At 31.8% G+C, this 19,837-nt stretch overlaps 1 pseudogene; it reads left to right on the forward strand.

The window, feature by feature from the left end:
- The first annotated feature begins 2,249 nt into the window (after positions 1–2,249).
- Positions 2,250–19,837, forward strand: part of LOC149556781 (jasmonate-induced oxygenase 4-like) — a 70,106-nt pseudogene continuing 52,518 nt past the window's right edge.

Raw genomic sequence — 19,837 nt, forward strand, 5'->3', positions numbered from 1 at the left:
GTGCATAAAGTCCATGCTAAGAGCATAGAAGTGTCTTATATGATGGTAAGCATCACCATTTTCATTATATTTGTCATATTTAGTGTTGAGTTTTCATTTTGTATGATCCTGAATGGCAGGAATCCTTTCAAACTCCTCTCTTGAAAAACTAATCAAGGATCAACTCCAAGGTTCTAGGAGATCTTGCAACCTACTGAAATCTGCTCAACTAAAGATAAATATGTATGTTCATAAGGAGGCCTTTACTGGTTCAAACCAATTTTGGATAAGATGTTTGATCTACTTTTTGTTTTGAAAAGTAACCACAAAAGAGACATATTTTTGGTATTTTCTATTTTTATGATGAATGAAATTTATCAATGCAACTATATGAATTCATATTTTAATTAGGTTTCAGAAAAGAAAATAACAAAGGTAGGGTGATAAGATATTTAAACAAATAACTTGAAAGGAAAATTCCTAATAGACATAAACCATGGTAACAACATGTCTACGAGTTAAATCATCAAAAAGATTGAGTACAAAACTAGTGAAAATAGGAGTAGTGCTACCTCAATTCCACTAATGAAATCAATGATGGGAACTAAATAATAACTGAATAATGTTTCAATTCTCATCAAATCATGAGGCCATAGAAAGTATACTCATGCAAGATAAGAAGCTATGCAAGAACAATAGGTGATCATTTCTCCAATTTGATACGTCATTGAAATTTAATAACATGAGGCAAACACTAGAACTAAAATATTGCACAATCATAACAACACAATAAAACCATTGGCTCCATCATTATTCATGAACCTACATTCACAAAAATAACACACTCCAACAAGAATAACTACAATTAAAATGAGAGCACCAATATCATTTATTATTACATCAAAATAATGGACTGGAGTACATATTACATCCATGTATTTATAAGAAATCATCTCCTTCCTCGGTGTTAGGAGTGAGACTTCTAAAATGCAATCTCATGCCAAAAACTAAAAAACAACTCTAATTTTATACAAATTGACTCTCTAAATGATGCTAAGTAGTGTTGGTAATATGGTCAACTAGATGTCTTTTTTGTTTTCATTTATGGAAACATATACTCAACATTTCATTTATGCAATTAGAGACATAAATTTGTTTGAGTATTAGATAGGTTGCAGGAGTACAATAAACAAATCTTAATAGTACAGATAATGCATAAAGAGTTAAGCTTATATGTAGTTGAGGAAGTTCTATAACATTATCAAGATGATGTGTACTAGTGTGTATGTATGTACGGTTGGTACAACAAAAGTTATAGTGAGTTTAACCGTGTTAGTATTTAACATTGCAAATCAGAGCATAGCAAAAAACAAAGTTTTACGACTTTAGGAATTGTTTTGATTTCAAAATAATTATAAAGTCATGTTAAGCTAACTATGTGGATATTATTTTATATTTTTTCAAGCATGTGAGGACATGAAATCTGACAGAGAAATAATTTGTGAATGTGCAAGGTATAAGTAAAGATCTCATGTTGTACAAATATAGAGAAAATGTTTTGCATAGTAAGTGTGTGTAATGCATAGATATTGTGGAAGTTGCATTGTTAGATGTGACATAAGAACTATTGTGAGAACCATTTGTGAGGCTTATGTGATGGAAAATCTAATGTAAGATCATAGAAAGTGCAAGTTACAGTAGCAAGCAAGTATTGTATGTATATTTATTCTGTGAAGGAACTAAATTGTAAAATTACATTTTAGAGAAGTGGACTCTTCTTGCATACATTGTAATTGATCTATCAACTCCTAAAAGGTTTGAGGTTTCTAACAAGACCTATTCCTCTAACAAGGACTTGAGACACTTTATATATTTCATAGACTCCTAACAGGGTCGATATTGTTTAGTGAATCATCTAGTGGGTATCATCCCCATTGGGGTTTTCCCTTGGCCAACACTAGTACATTTGACCCCATTTTTATACCAAAATTTTCAACCATGTATTAAAATGTTTTAGATTAGTTAGAATATGGAAGGAAAAATATGTTCTATTTTAAATCCATGCCCATGTTGGTCAAAATTTTGACTAACACAAGCTTAACATGTTAAAATTAAAAAGGGTTTCGGTGCACACGTGGGAGCTATAATTGTTGTCGGGAGAGTCAAAGGTTTTCCTAGCGATAAGTGGCTATGAGTTAAATAAAGGCTTCATTTATTATTGAAGCATTTATTTTCTGAAGTTGATTTTGTGCTAAAGGTTTTTCTAAGAAATGGAAGCTCTTCTGAAGCAATATGAGAGGCTATAGAGGCCAATACACTTGGTCCAAAATTTCCATGACCGTCAAATCAAAGAAGCTCCTACTCAATATATTCTTCCATATGATCAAAGGCCATATCTTTCTCTTCAAGCTCCTCAATCTATTATTTTCATTGATTTAGCAGGTGAACACTCCGAGATAGTAACACAATTGACCCAAGTAGCCCAAGACTAGGGATTCTTCCAGGTCTATACCCTAACACCATTAAAACATACATACCCAAATTAGGTATTTTAAATATTTTCTATCTAGGTCAATGATTATAGGGGTTGGCTTCTACTTTTGAAGATAATAAATCACGGGATAGATCATTTATTGTCAGAGAGGGTTAAAGGCATGTCAAAAGAATTTTTTGATTTTCCTTTGGAAGAAAAAAGAAGACAATGCCCAGTAAGACCTAATACTTGTATGCTTGAAGGCTACGGTCACTTCTTTGACATATCTAATGACATAGTCTTGGATTGGGTCGATACCCTTGTTTATTTTATCGCCCCACCCTCTATAAAGGCAGTTGAACATTGGCTAAAATAAATCCTCTCATACAGGTAAGTAAATTTAATTACAACATGCATAAGAAATTTGTAATTTGGAGTATAAATTGATGTTGATTGATTGGTGGTGGAAAATGAAGGGAAGAATATGAAAAATATGGAGAAGATGTACTCAATCTTACAGATAAGTTGCTTGGTATGCTTTCTAAGGGTTTGGGGTTGGATACTAATTATGTTCAACCCCTTACCAAGGAACCACTGCTTCAACTTAAAATCAATTATTATCCTCCTTGCCCTTAGCCAAATTTGGTGAATGGACTAAGACCCCATTTAGATGGGAGTGTGATCACTGCCCTACTAGATGATTAGGTTGAGGGTCTTCAAGTTAAGAAAGATGGAGAATGTTTTACTATATCCTCTATTCCTGGATCACTCATTGTCAACATTGGTGATCTCTTGCAGGTAAGTAAAATTTAGTGAATTTTATCATGTCTTAATCATCTTTTTTATATGCAATTGGATTTTTATGTTAAGACAATCTTCATAACCCATTGCTCAATGATCATGAGCTTAAACGGTACACACTTAAATGTTGATTCCATTTAGAAAATTACCAATTTTTTTACCAATTCTATACTACTCTAGAGTAGGTTGATCATACTGACCATCATGTTAGTTCAAGTTCCTAGAAAAACAAGGCCTATCATGGTTGAAGTAATTACAGAAATAATAACTGTAGATTTGGCTCATTTTCCATTTCCAGCCCCTAGCTCACTAGCTACCCTCACACTGCACTCACAAGCATACAAATTTATATAACAATCAATACACACTAGAATATAAGACATAATGCATATGATATTAATTTGTTTGTAGTAGAATTTGTGACTAGTTAACATATGAATTGGATCATACAAAGGATAGAGATGATAGTTACTTTCTGATTCCATAGAGTAGAGGTGGCTAGACTTATATAATACATTTTAAGTTTTAAAATGTTTAGATGGTTCATTTAAAAATTTAGTAGTTTTTCAATAATGTCCATCTATTAGCATGATTTTAGATCATCTTAACAAATCAGAGCTTGAATATGTTGTTTAAGCCAAACCAAACTAGAAGAAGTATAATCTAAGATTGAATGTAGTTATAACAAGAAGTCACCATTGGAAAAGTGGGCAATGCTAGAATTTGGATATAACAAGAAGAAGGTGGAGAGGGTTTTTTGGTTATTGTTTTAGATAATCACCATATTTCATTTCCTTGTGTGGAACCAAAACTACCAAAGAAAACAAAAAACTAAGATAAGCATGCAAGTGATTCAAAGAGTCCAGCATAACAAGAAAGAGGGTACTAAAATGGCTAAGTTGTCCATAATAATGTTGAAATGAGAATTTCATGGAAATCAATGTAGTTTCAAAATCATGGGAGACTTTTAATGAAAATGAGATTTTATTATCTAAAAATGCATGGGATGAGAATAGGATGATGCTTCTTGTCCTTGGAGCAAGATGAGCATGTCTTCAAAATAGTAAAGTAGTTGTATTCAAATTCTAAAATATGTAGTAGAATTCAAGAATATGACATAAAATAGTTGTGGTAACATTTGTTTTGTGTGTATAAACTACCATACTTAGAAATATTGGTCTAGGGAAGTTGTCAATGATTGAATTGTGCTAACATTTGTTTTGTCTACATAAACATTTGTACTTAGAAATATTGGTCTAGGTAAATTTTTGAAGTATGATTCTTTTTTGATTGGTCTAAATATCCCAAATTTTAGTGACTCCTTAAATCTCTTTAGGTTTTTTGGTCCATTTTTTTTTTAAAGCTGGGGGGAGTGCTAAGTTTTACATAGGTTCTTGTGTTTTGTTGATCAACTTATATGGATGGTTGATTTAACATTTGTGTTCACCTTGCTTCTTATTGATTAGTATTAGTTAGTGCTTTTGGTCTACATGTCCTGAATTAAATTTGGTTCTTAGCAATTTTCTTATTGTTGATATTAAGTAAATGGCCTTTTACCAGAATCATCAATTTAGATCCTTAGATCACACAATCAGCTCAAATTTTTTTCACTTGTTGCTATCAGTGCAACAAGGAAGGCTACTAAATGTCTTGCATTGTGTGGTTGCATGTATCCATATAAGTAAATACACTTCAAATATTTATGTGGTTTAAATACTAGAGGAATTAGTTTACTAACCTTCTTTTAATGTTATTTATTCTGTTGCTATGATATCACTTTAAGGGCTTGTCCTCTAAATATCTCTACAATGTATTACCAAAACTAAAATATCTCTAGTTGCAGGTACACAACTTACTTGAATCCTAAAATTATAGGCTATTCTAGTAGAAAAACTAATATGTTGCACATATAATTGCCCACCCAAACTAACAAATCCACCTTATATTTTGGGTTTCAGTAGAATTCGACCAAGACCTTCAATCTTCCTTCACATTTATACATTAACACTTATACCCATTGTACAAAACACATTTTTTACATTAATAATGAACATGCAGTTTAGGAACTAGGTCCAAAAGATTGCTAAATCACAAAGATTTATTGTATTATACAAGTCTAAAAATAGTTCAAAGAAATGTTGTAACAACAATGGATGCAATGGTATCAATTGTTAATGAGGTTGCATTGAACTTACAATGCCAAACATGGTAAGGTTGGGTTCACAAAATAAATAAAACATTAGAGTTAGCTATTAAAACAAGGGGGTCTCTATAAAAATTAGATTGCATTGCTTCAATAGCTATTACAAATTTAAATTCAAATTCTTATAATCATGGCTATTGTGATAGTACATTAATTCAAAATCAATACATGTACTAGTATATTTAACCCTAAATTTTGACCTTAAATTTTGATCAAAAAATTTAAATGGCTTGGTTGGTCGTCATTGTAAAGGAAACTTTTTTTTAAAAAAAATATGCATGCCTGTGTTGGTCGCAATTGTGACCAATGCTTTCTATTTTGTGTTGGTCTCAATTGTGACCAACACGACAACATAAAGACAAAAAAAAAGTAGCAGGTTAGTTAATCATTTCACTTGAGCGGCAAGTTAGTTGAGCATTTCACTTTAGTGCCGCACTAGTCAAGCATCATTCGTAGATAATTTGAGGATTTCCATCATTCTTCATCCTTGGAGTATTTGCATTCCCATCTACTACAACCCTAAACTACAACTACCAGCCAGTATTCGAGTATACATGAACTTGCTTGGCTTCACATCACAACTGATGAATAGGTGAATAGGTGAGTTGATACATTCTTGTTTAAACAATCATTGATTGGGGATTGATTGGGGGAAGGTGCGGTTTGAGGAAGCCCTAGTTATGAGGGCCTAAATGGGAGGGTTTGTAAGTTGAGACATAAACTGAGAGCGACATCCATAGTAAGGGATTTTATGGTGTATTAACCCTTTATTTAAGAATTTGTCTCTACATTTTGGTGAGTATTTTGAAACAAATATGGAGGCTTGGATGACTAATGATTTTGCGTGAACTTGTCTTGTCTTAACTCAGATAGATAGTGGCTTGAGTCTTGGTCTTTTTTATCTTAAGATTTGTGAATTTTGCCACATTTTGCTTAATTTGGTCATATGGAGCTGTGATTATCATTTTCACATGGAGATTGTAAAGAGAGATGTCTTTGAATGTTTTTTTTTGGGTTTATATATGAATGGCAACAGTACTTTATCCAAGTATTTTATTTTCTCGATGCCAATTTTAGGTACATCTGGGTACTACATAGTTGATGGTTTGATTTGTTGCAGTCTTATATAAATAATAATTTATAATGTTAGGGTTGATATATATAAAATTATATATATATATATATATATATATATATATAAGGAAAGGACTTTATTTGGTTGTCTCAAATATTACTATGTAATTTAAGCAACTAATCCCTTCCTTATCACTCATGATGACATAACAATAATTACCATTCCTAATATTCCTTTAGAAATGTGTAATGATTTCTACAGTTTTGGTTTGATCAAACCACTTACTTTAGGGTAATCTCTTGTCTGATATAATAATTCAAGTGGTGATCTCTTTTTGTGTCATTCTCAATGTTTTAATATGTTCAATTGATTGTCTTAAGGGAGCCTCTACTCACTTTGAGCAATCCAAGTATGGATAAATAAGAAAAAATAATATTTAATTATACCCTTCCAGATGTGAGATCAAATCTCATGATGTATCCTTTACGAGTAAGTGGTAGGAACTTTTGGAATATACCAGTTGTTGCTCTTTATACAATTGTCTGATTCATGTCTTTCTCTAGATGTCAATGCTTACTATATTGATTAATATCTTGTGCAATATGAAATTTTTTTGATGAAAGTTTTGAATTAATTGTATGAATAAGTTGTATCTGCAATAAATATCCCTCTCATTATTGATGTCATTAGTAATATTAAAACTATTGAAGTTTTTTGTTCTCTACATCCCTAAATTTTTTATGGTTATTATTGCATTTTGACTAGTTTATTGATGATTTCCCTTCTTGATAATTGTAGACATGATTGTTTCTATCATTCATATTAATATAATTATTTGATAACAAATAATTATATTAATATATATAGATATATATCTATTGTACATTATATTTTAGGTTTATATTAATAGGAATCAATATCTAATTTGGATATAGAAAAGTATATAAATAAATATGCATATTAAATAATTAATGCTTGAAAGGGATAAACTAATATGTGTAGCTACTACAAAGGTGAAGGAGTAGACATTCATATAAGTTTTTAAAGAGGAGTAGATATTGGACCTATCTTGGAAGATATTGGACCATTGTAATAGAGGTAATATATAATTCTTTTGTTGGAATTGGTAAAATTAAGTTGAAAAAATGTGTATGTGGGGCTATTTTTTGTTGAAGTAAAAGAAAACAATTCCTTATGAAACTTGTCCTCTTATTTTTAAGAACCCTATGTTGCACTTTGTCATCGTCCTTGAGTCACTATGAAGGTTTTCTTTCTAATACTCCAAATTATTCGCAGTTTTCTTTTTTTATCAAAGTTGGCATATAGATATAATCACTTAGAAAATAAAGTGTAGCAGACAAGCTTCTTGTTTGAAAAATGCTATGGCTAGCAAATGTACATTAAGGAGCATAGTCAGAATCAAAGGAAAATGAATTTTTATCTATAATGATAGCACTTCAAATGATAATAATCTCAAGAAAAATGTACATCCTAAGATGTGGGACAATCAATATGAGCAAAATCATGTCTAGAAAATTCCCTATCATACACGATAAAAAGTTCTGCTACAAAATCTTACCAAGAATAGAGAAAACAATAAGAGAAGAGACGCCCTATAATGTCAAGCACTTGTCATTAACAACATTGATGAAATAGTTTAAAGGAGGAGAATTAAATATTGTGCCACCCTTGAAAATAATTGTAAGCTTTGGTAATTAGAGTTTGGCAATACTTGAGACATTGAATCATAGATAAAATTAGCTTTGTACAAGTCTTATTCTTAGATACAACAATCATTCTTAATGCTAGAAGGATTATTTAGTATGTAGGCTCTACAATATAGGTCAAGGTGGTGCCAAAATCAATGATAGTTCTCCCATTTCCCTGAACATCAATACTCCAAACCTTGGGATGGATGGGAAGAAGAACCCCATCAACAAAAACTTTTTTATCCCAATCTAGTAAAAGGTCTCTATAAATATGTTCCTTAGAAAAGGAAAATAGCTCATCAATTTCTTCAATGACTACCTCAATGGTGTCTACCCCAATATAAATTAACTTGTGTGGGGGGAGAAATAGTGTAGTCCACCAAGTAGTAAGAAGTTTTATTCCAACAAGTTTACCAAGTTGTGAGGTGAATAAAATAGGCCCCTTCCCCAAACCTATTACATAATATATTCCAACAAATGCTTAACCTATAAAACTAGGTCCTCAGATTTTAATCCCATAGCTAAATGCCACATTAGGGATTCTAGTACTCTCCCCTAAGCTTTTATTGAGTGTTTCAGTCTCCATAGAGAAGATCCTAGTTCTATCAGGGAGATTTTCATAGATATGGTAAAACATGCATGAACTATGGATCCTTGTGCAATTACATGAAGAATTCAAGAGAGGAGAAACTAGTTGACAGACTAGTGCATAGTAATGTACTAGTGTAAAACTTGACGAATGCCCTGCAAAGAAGGTTAATCTAGGATTTATATGGAATTTTGCTTTACAAGTAGATCAATAATGGGTAAGTATATTTATTAAATTAACAGGAGTTATATTGGATTTTGTATATATTCTATATTAAATCTCAGGCTTATATTTATTTGTACATAATCAATGGTGCATTTTATCAAATCAACTTGGCTAATTACCTTTTAACTTGAAGGAGTCTATGCAATAGGAAATGGGTCATTCACAAAGTTTTAATTGAGGTTTGTGGAACTTTTCCAGAAGAGCTTCCTCTATGCTAGGTAGTAAGTATTATGTAATTAATATGGAATTTTTTTTTCCTTTGTAGTGCTTCTCCTCTACTAAACTCTGTGTTGAATTCAAGGAGTGCATGATGCTTGGTGTATATTGTAGGCCAAATGGTGATTCCTTGTTTCAAAGTATAAATTATTCAAAAGCTTGCTTTGCCCAATTTATAGAAGAATTGTCTTTGCACTATTTAGTAAGTATAATTTGTAGTTGATATGAGATTTATACTTTATAAGTTTATTGTGTTTCTTATATTACTACCTATAATGAATTCTTCTTAAGTATTTTATTGTCATCATAGATGCATTTTTCACATGAAGTCAACTACCTTATATCGTAATAAATTGAACTCCATTTTAATAGGAATTTGATAATTCGGATGACCTCCATCAACTTCTTTGAAGTGTATACATTTGCATTGTCTTCGTAAGGTTTAAAATACCAAATAATAGAAATGGGAGCTCAAAGACCTCCAAAGCCTCTAGCAACTATGAGGTAAGTAATGAAAGTTTCACTAAAAGATTGAAGCACATATTGAATTTGAATGCTTTTATTATCATATTTGAGAATCTACAAAGTAGAATTCACATAAAGCAACAAAATTAAAGCTTAAGAAATTAACAATCTCATATATATCTGGAAGTTACAATCTTTATAAATAATGTAAAGAAATGAAGTAAATCAGTTAACTCTCTTCTCTTGTTGAACAGACTCACTGCTTCTCTTTTTACAAAAATCATTTGACAACTATGAATTGGGGCCAAAAAAATGTATGGAATGTTGTCGGAAGTTTATAGTTGTCAACTTGTGGTAATGGTAAGTAGATACTAATTAACCTTTACTAGGACCTCACAAGGATCACTAATAAGCCTTCTTAGGGTTTACTCCAAGACCCCACACTAGGATAATTCTTTAATTAATCCTCCTATTCTTTCCAATGATATCTCTACAAATTTCCTACTTTGATATTCCATTTTAACAAGATGCAAGACTCAAAGCATCAAGATTCATTCAACTCAGCAAGGACTTCACTAGTGTTGTATTAGGATGTAGGGATCCCATACAAGTCTATTTGATTAGGTTCAAAGTGTTCTTTCTCACAAAATTCCATGGTTTCTTACCGATCTCCTCAAACCCTTATTTTAGGGCTAGTAGCCTTTTACCCTAATTAGGCCTCCAAATTTTCCATTTTGAAAATATTTCAAAAAAAACTCAAGAAGATACCAATTAAGTTATGGTTTTAGAGAGCTTGAATATTTTCAAGATTTTAGTTCTTCAACCCCTTCGTACAACTCATTCCTATAAAATAGCCTACTTATAAGGGTTTTAAGACTTTACTTGTTGACAGGCCTTACAAAGATTCAAAAGGAACACAAAAAGATTCAAATCCTTCTTAGTTCTTGGAAACTATACCTTTAGATATTTCTATACATACTCTAATCCTTGATTGGCACAAACCAATCAAACTACTCCTTTATCCAAACCCTATAACCATCAAGTCACCTTGTCGGGTATGCTTGAATCCACCTAGGGATTGATTCCAAAAATAAAAGATCATTTCATATTGACCCCAAGTTGTTTATAGTTCACCTAAGGGTTATTGTGTTCCAACAATTAGAAATCAAATTAGAGCAATTTCTATGATAACTACTGATGTAGAGGAAGGGTGGTTGGTATTAAATACACAATAATAGTTGCAAACTTTAGAGACTTAGATACTTGTGCCTATCGAAAACTTCAAATTCTTCAAGGAATTAACTTGTTTAAGTCTATCACAATATTCCTTGATTTTGACTTGGTTTCTTAAACACCCAATTAACTGGCACTGGGATCTTTAAGACTCTAAGACAATACCATACTTCTATAAATTTGGCTCAAATGCACAATACCCTACCTGTCAGCCCTGCTGCATGCTTGGAATGGGGACAACTTTGGTTTTCCTCAAAAATTTTGACAATCTAAAGACACTTCCTAATACCCTTTTAAAAGAGTTTTATAACATAGCAAAGGATTGTCTATGGTTACCATAGACCAATAGGATTATACATAACTATACCCCACATCTTTGCATGAAAATTCATCAATTTAATAAGGGACATCACACCTGCTATCATTATCTCTCCAAACTCACACCAAAGTCAAGAGATGTTTACAAATGATAAAATTTCATAAATGATTGACCTCTCAAGCTTTGCAACACCACAATGCCTAGATCTTGACTCAAACCCAATTTGACTAGAATTCCCTCAAACTCTTACCTCCACACATAAATTTAATATGTTATATGTTTTTCCAACATAGGATTCACTCCACATTCGAGTAGAATATTCCTTGCTATATATGGCTTTCAATTCCAATATATCTTCAACATGTGATCACTTCTGCACCCTACAAAACTACATATGCACTATTAACGATTTATAATACATGTTAACAATTTGATCCCATTAAGGTTAGGCCTCTACATTCATGGGATGATCCTCATTCTACCTAAGGTGTTACTACAACAGCAAATTGAAATCAAGAGTAACTATTTTAAGTCAAGACTAGTATGATAGCAAGCCTACAATGTTATGAAATGTATCAATAAAACATAGTAGTTCATGCATAAAACCTTGTCAAAGTCTTTCAAATACAAACCAATTGATTGGACATCCAAAGTAATGAAAAACAATTGCAAAGAATAAAGTTTTCTTATTGTTTTCTTTCTCATCTGTCTGTACACCTGATTGTCTCTCTTATAACAGAGACTCAAAACAAAAATATAGAAATAGCTAAAACTAACTCAAAACCAATACAATTGTCATTGGTTAGTTGAATGGTTTGGTTTTAAAACAAAATAAACCCAAACTAATGTCGACATATATTTTATAGAATCTCTTTAAACAAAAAGACCATTAACCAGATTTTGATCTTTTATGATCACTAACATTCCTAGACTCTAAAAACTCCAATGTTATTTGTGCTTGGACAAAGACAATCCATTAGAATTTCATTTAGTCCTATTAAGGACATTACAAATATTTGAATCATCATATTAATCTAATTCTTATAACTTGCCAATTAATTCCCTGATTTCCTCTAGCTATCTTTGTGGTCTTCATAAGCTGCACCATTGGCTTGGTTGTGTGTGGGACTCCTACACCAACTACTCTACCTAGGCCTGTGAACTAGCCAAGAAGAAGAAATTTATTTGCAACTACCAAAACCTAAAATGGGAACTTAATTAATGCACTAAGAAATCACTTGGAATGATTCATCAAACAATTTGCTTTATTAGTCAATATTTCATACACTGGGAACTCCAACCCCTCAAAATGATTTCAAATGAGCTTATATAACTCTATTGTCCAAGTGCCAACTTTCCTCATTGATCCCTAACCATTTCTTGGTGACTTTCTAATATTGCTATCAAAGTTGTCATTGACAATTTTTGTAATTTTTTCACTTTGATGACTTGGAAATTCATGATCACTCCTAAAGGGTCAAGTCATTAACATATCTAACTATTTTGAGACCCCTCCTATTGAGATTTTAGATGAGTGAACTAGAATATTTATGTTGAAAAAAAAACTAGATCTAAAGAATGCCAGTTATTTTGTTGCTTTTTGGGATCATATTGATAATATAACATATGTTTTGACTTTATGGTACTCATTTTTGTGTTAATGCTCTATAGATAAAGGTGAAGCATCATATAAGCAAAAATCTTGCCATCACAAAGAAGCTGCCAGTAAAAGATTCTAGCATGAGGATTCTTCTTCTGAGGAGGTCAGTCATTTTGGTGTGGATAATTATCTATAGAACATAATCATGTTTCAATGGAATCACAAGCTTATGGAATTTCAATGTTCAATAGTGAAAAAATGGTTAATTGAAATTCCTTATTTCAAATTGTAAATCAAACAAAAAAATTGTTGCTCTCTAAATGATGAAGACATTCATTGTACTTTTCTAGCATAACATTAATAGATATTTATTTTTTATCTTTAAATATTACTATACTATCGGGACATTTTTCATCTTATAAATTTTTTTTGTACTTTTTGAAAGAGAGATAAAAAATTTGTGTTTAACATTATTCAAAGTGCATTACAGGAAACACATAAAAAACCAAGTGCTTTGGGAAAGAATAACCCAATTGTAATGAAGAATGGGTCAGTTGTAGCTTTAAAAAATAGTAAAGAAGAATCAAGTGAGGATGAGTCTTCCAATGAGGTACTCCATGGTTAAGCCAAGTCTTCAGTAAATAATAAAGAAACTGAATTTCATAAAAAAAAAAATTGATAGTTGATTTGTATAAATATTGCCCATCAAAAATTACTTACTACATCTCATCTTTTTTCTGCATAGGAGCTTGCAGTTCTGAAGAATCTAATAGTGAAGAATCTAAAGAAGATATTGTACCAAAGGTATATTTGGTGTTCTTTTTTAAGTGAAAATGTGACTAGATATTTTGTATACTATCATATTTCAAATGCAGAAAGGTCAAATTGTAAATAGAGGTGAAGCCGTATGGATTTAAGTTTCTTCTTCATTATTTATAATGCTCTCAATTCCTCCTTTGTAGCTATAAAAATATTTGTTCATTTTCACCTTTTTAGATACTCTTTACCAGGTTCTTAAAGATTCCAAAATATCTTGGGCTAACCCCACTCCAGCATGTCCTAACTCCTACTTGGTTGACAGACCTAACTCCTTTCCTTTTTCTCCAAGTTTTGGCTTTACTACTATGGCAAAGCAAGGGGTTTTTTTTACCTTGAGGGTATTCAAAAACTCCTTCTCTCCAACCATCATCATGATAGATGCATGTTGGATCTCCTTCCTATCTTTTGGCAATGGTCTCATGGTGTATTCCTTCCCATTTTTGGAGATGATGTAAACATTACTCATTCCATCATGCTTAGAATTGACATCAAATTGCCAGGGCCTGCCTAACAATACGTGACAAGCATCCATTTCTACAACATTATAGAAAATATTGTCTTTGTACTCCTTTATTTAAAATTGAACATGAACTTATTCATTTACTATGACCTGATGCTCCTTATTTAGCCATGAAACCTTATAAGGGTTAGGATGAGGCAACTTCTACAATCCAAGCTTCTCTACCATTTCTACTAAGGATATATTATCAGTTGAACTAGAATCTATAATAACTTTGCAGACCTTACCACTTACCTTGCAGAGAGTTCTAAATAATGTCTTTCTTTGGGGAGGTTCTTGCCCTACGACAGTCTTCAACAGGGTTCTATTGAACATCAGAGACTATCCTCTCTCTGGATCAGCATTTCCTCTTGCCCCTTGGTCACTTTGTGCATCCTCCTCTTGAGCCAAATGGACTCTCCTATTCCCTTCTTGGCTGTTGCTACCCATTTTCTTAGGAAGTGCTTGTATGTAGCAAATGCAATATGTAGAGGTAGAGTTATGGAAGGTCAACTAAGTATTTGTTTCTTTTCATTTTTTGTATTTCTTTATCGCTTTATCAATCTATCTCTCTATCAATACCTCTTTCTATCTATCTCACTTTAGTATTCATTTATATATGTGTCTTCCTCTTACTACTCCATTTGTAGGTTACAAAGAAATCATCCTTCTTCCACCAATGAGTCATTCCATGCAAGAAAGACCATGTCTGACAATATCAACACAAAAAAGAATAGGGAGACAATTGCTAGAATGTGGTCTAACTTAAAAAGAAAAGGCAATGTAAAATGTTATTATCCTTGCAAAAATTGTAAGGGCTTAAAGACTCAAAGACATCTAATCAAAATAGCCGAGGAACATTGTAGGCAACATGGTCACATTGAAGGGGGGAATGAATATCGTCCATTGGTATGTATTTTAATAATTTATAAATTACATAAGACATAATTTAATGATGAAATTATGATCATGGCTAATATAAGGTCATCATTTTCATATAGGTCAATGTCCTTGAGTTTCATGTTATGGACCATGACAATTTAGAGAGTGTGGATTTCCAAATGAGGGAACATGGAGATGTGAATATTGAAGTAGAAGGTAATGATACCATGGAAGAAGACCATGATGATGAAGATCACAATGATCAAGATGATCACGATGATCAAGATGATGATGATGATGTTGTTGTTGTTGTTGATGTAGAGCTTGATGTACCTATACTTGAGAAGGCACACAAGTCCCTATATGAAGGCTCTGAAACAACTCTTCTTGCCATTGTATTGTTGATGGTGAAATTGAAGGTTATGAATGGTTTATCCAACATAGTAATGACATGTGTGTTAAAGTATGTCATCTTCTTTCATTATTTCACTCATAGTTCCCTTACAATTAACATTGGGTTCATGTAGCACTTAATATTCTTGAAATTAACAAATTATATTTTTGGTCATAGGTTGATAGGTGAGAGTTCATTGCCACCATCAAACATTCTACCTCACTCATAATGAGAATTATCTACCATCATGAAAGATATTGGAACGGAGTATCAAACAATACATGCATGTCTGAATGATCATATTATATATCATAAATAGCATGAATTTGCAACACAATGCCCTATTTTTCATACTAGTAGATATCAATTAGATCAATTAACAAAAAAGGTATCTCGCAAGGTTCTTTGGCATATTCCCATTATTCCACATGTGCAATGATTATTCAAGTGCAATAGCCTGTCACAATTTATGGATTACCATGCACGTAATAGAAGTCAAGATGACATTATGTGGATGCCTATAGATGGTTCAACATTTAAGGAAATAGAGGAAAAATGGCCACACTTTAAAGAAGAACCTCGTTATCTCAAGCTTTCATTGGTAATAGATTATATCAATCCTTTTGGAGAGATGAGATCTACTTACTTAGTGTGGCCTGTTTTTGTTATCACCAATAACATACCTCCTTAGTTGTCCATAAAGAGAGAGCACATAATGTTGACACTGATTGTTCCAGGTATTTTTTGATTTAATGATCATCTAAATTAATTTATTATTACTAATCCATCAAAATGGTCATAATAATTATGTAATTTTTTTTCCATTCAACTAGGTAAGTACCAAGTTAAAGATATCAATGTATATATTGAACCCCTTATCGATGAGTTGATGGTGTTATGGAATGGGGTTACTATGTATGACATCTATAGACCAATTAGACAAAGACAATTGAAATTTCATGCAATGCTTGTATGGACAATACATGACGCTCCTGGGCTAACACATTTTTATGGTATGTTCTCTTCTTAACACCTCTTTTTTGGTATGTTATAGTGACAACACAAAGTAACACATTTAATCCAATTATACATGATGTTGTAGGTCTTCAAACAAAGGGAAAATTTCCATGTCCAGTTTGTGGTCCAAAGATGAAATCTTGTCATTCAAAAAGTTTAAGAAAGTAGGTGTTCGATGAGAATAGACACTTTTTGCATAGAAATCATAAGTATTGAATTATCAAAAAAAATATTTTTAATGGAAAATAAGAAACTACATCAAAGCCATAGAGAATGACACCTCGCCTATGGAAGTTAGCATACAATAAAATAAATCATTGAGGTAATGTCATTCCATCTGATGGTTTTTGTTTCAAATTTATATTTTGATATTGTGTTTTGTTTACTAATGATGTAATTGATGCTTGTGAAGTTCGTCAAGGCATCAATGACCAACTTCCAAAAAGACTAAAAATTTATCCTACACAATTAACTAGGTTGCTGTACTACAAGAAACTCCTCATTGTGCATTTGTTTGATCCTATGCATATTGGAAAGAATGTAATAGAGACATTATGGAAAATCTTGTATGGAAGGTGTGACAAAGAACAAATTGTCAAAACTTATAGTGACATTGAATAATCCAACCATGCAATGAAAAATGACATTCGATCAAATAATAATGAAGACTAGATTGATACAAGTGCCCTTAGTTGGTTATTGCCAGAGAAGCAAAGCAATGCTATAAAAGAAGTCATAAAAAAATACAATTTCCCATGGGATTTGCTACAAACATAAACAATCTCATATCAAAAAAAAGTAAATTTGGACTAGGGTTGAAAACACATGATTCGCATACATTTATTAAGGTAATTCATGTTATTTTGTATTCACTATATATTTGTATATTGCATGTAGTTTTAATTGCATTCTTTTATAAAATATTGACAAGATCATTTTACAAATATTACAATATGTTCTACCTCTATCTCTCCCACAACACTTCACCAATAATGTCAAATAGGTTATATATGATCTTGAAAAATACATGAGGTGGTTGGCATCTAAAGAATTCAATAAAGAAGAAATAAAATATTAGAAGAGAAAAATTCGTCTTCTTATGTGTGAAATGCAAAAGTGTCTACCTTCAAGTTTTTTCAATGCACAAAAACACTACCACATACATCAAGTTGAGGAGATTGAATTGTGTGGACCTATACCAACCAGGTCAATGTGGATGATTGAGAGGCACTTGAAATTTTTGATAGGCTTGGTTTGATAGAGAGCACATCTTAAGGGTTCTATGGTGGAGGGATATATGGTATACCATACCATAGTGAATATCTTCCTAAGTTTGCAGCAAAGATCCATGTAGATCGTATTTGGCATCCCAACTCAATTAACAAATTTGAAGAGGACTACTTGATGGGCAAAGGTAGATCAAAGAAAGTGAGAGGTAAAGTTAAGATGTTATTGTAGTTAACTAATTCTTATAAATCTTCAATATAAGTTATTTATAATTGGTGTATTTTTTTTGATACAGGTGGTCGAGAGTGGGATGCAATACATTTGTATATTGCAAAAAATTTTGATTGGATGACAGTATGGATTGAACAATGTCAACAAAATGGTTGCTAATTAACATGGGAAGGTGTTGCTTTATTGGTTATAGAAGCTCATTCTAATGGAGATTCCAATGTTATGCCGATGGTAGTTGATCTAGTAAAGAGTTTAAGAGGTGGAGAGGTATGTAGAAATTTATTAATAATCATAACTCAATGTATGTTTTCTATCAACTCATGATGCAAATAATTTACAAATGCTTCAAAAATTGTAGGTCAAGCACCACAAAGCTATGTACTATCATGGCCATAAATTTTGCATATAAAAGTTGGATGACACAAAGAAAACTTGTGATTCTAGGATAACTGCAATTTTTGAGGTCACCAATATATCATCTAGAAATGACATATATCCTCAAAAATATCAAAATCAATACTATGGCATCTTGGATGATATAATTGAGTGCCACTTTAACTCCTTCAAAGTAGTTCTATTCATCATCAAATGGTACAAGTTATGACTAAATCAAAATGATCCAAATAGAACGGTTATTTAACATGATAATGGAATTACAATGATTAATACAAGGTCATTTGAGCCAATTGGAGATGAGCCCTATGTTCTTCCAAACCAATGTGAGCAAGTGTTTTACTCAGAGGTTCAACATAAATAGGATTTTTTGTTTGTTTTTAGACATGATCCAAGAGGAAGGTCGATAAAGCATAATGTTATGAAAGAAGAAGATATTGAAGATGATGAAGAAGTAGATGATGAAGATCAAGATGATGGTGATGACGATGATGGTGATGATGATGATGGTGATGATGATACGATGGTGATGATGGCGATGATGATGGTGATGATGGTAATGATGACGGTGATGATGATGGCAATGATGATGGCGATGATGATGATGATGATGATGAAGATAATCAATGACTACAGACATTGTCACCCCTTCTGCTGACGATCTTGCATTCCATATATAAGGTAAATTTGTTCATGTTGTCTTCTAAGTTATTTTTAGCATATGCATATCATGTAATTTTTAGCTAACTTAAGATAAATGATTAACATATGTAGAAAATATGATTACATATTTATTGTGTTCAATTCTAATGATTACAACATATGTTATTTATAATTGCCATTGTTTATATTCTATTTGGTTATCACCCATTTTGCAAACAATCAATTAACTACAAACATTGTCACCCCTTCTATTGACGATCTTGCATTCCATATATAAGGTAAATTTGTTCATTTTTATGATGTTGCATATTGTTCATGTTGTCTTCTAAGTTATTTGGAGCATATGCGTATTATGTAATTTTTAGCTAACTTAAGATAAATGATTAACATATGTTGGAAATTTGACCCCTTTGGCATGGATCATGCACAATGACATGGATCAGTAGGTATAAGTCAATAAATAGACATAATTTTCTTATATTCTTCTTGTTTATCTTTGACCACGTATGTTATAAATAGACATAATATATAATCATATAATGTATATATAGACAAAGAAGGTCCACATAGAAATATAACTATATAATTACTTTCAACTTACTATATTTTATATCTCTCATGTATAGACAAGGAAGAACTGCACATATGAGTCACAACTTGATTATTCTATATATATATATATATATATATATAGTTTAAATGTTATCAAATTTCCATTTGATGGGTTGCAAGTGCCACCAAATAGGTACTTGTCAGATCTATCTACATCAAATGAGGGAAATGAGGAAATGGTAGATGAAAGTTCTACATGTAGTACAGCTAAAA

This window comes from Cupressus sempervirens, chromosome 5 (genome assembly GCF_028749045.1).
Source record: "Cupressus sempervirens isolate cs-2001-9-10 chromosome 5, ASM2874904v1, whole genome shotgun sequence".
Lineage (NCBI taxonomy): Eukaryota > Viridiplantae > Streptophyta > Pinopsida > Cupressales > Cupressaceae > Cupressus > Cupressus sempervirens.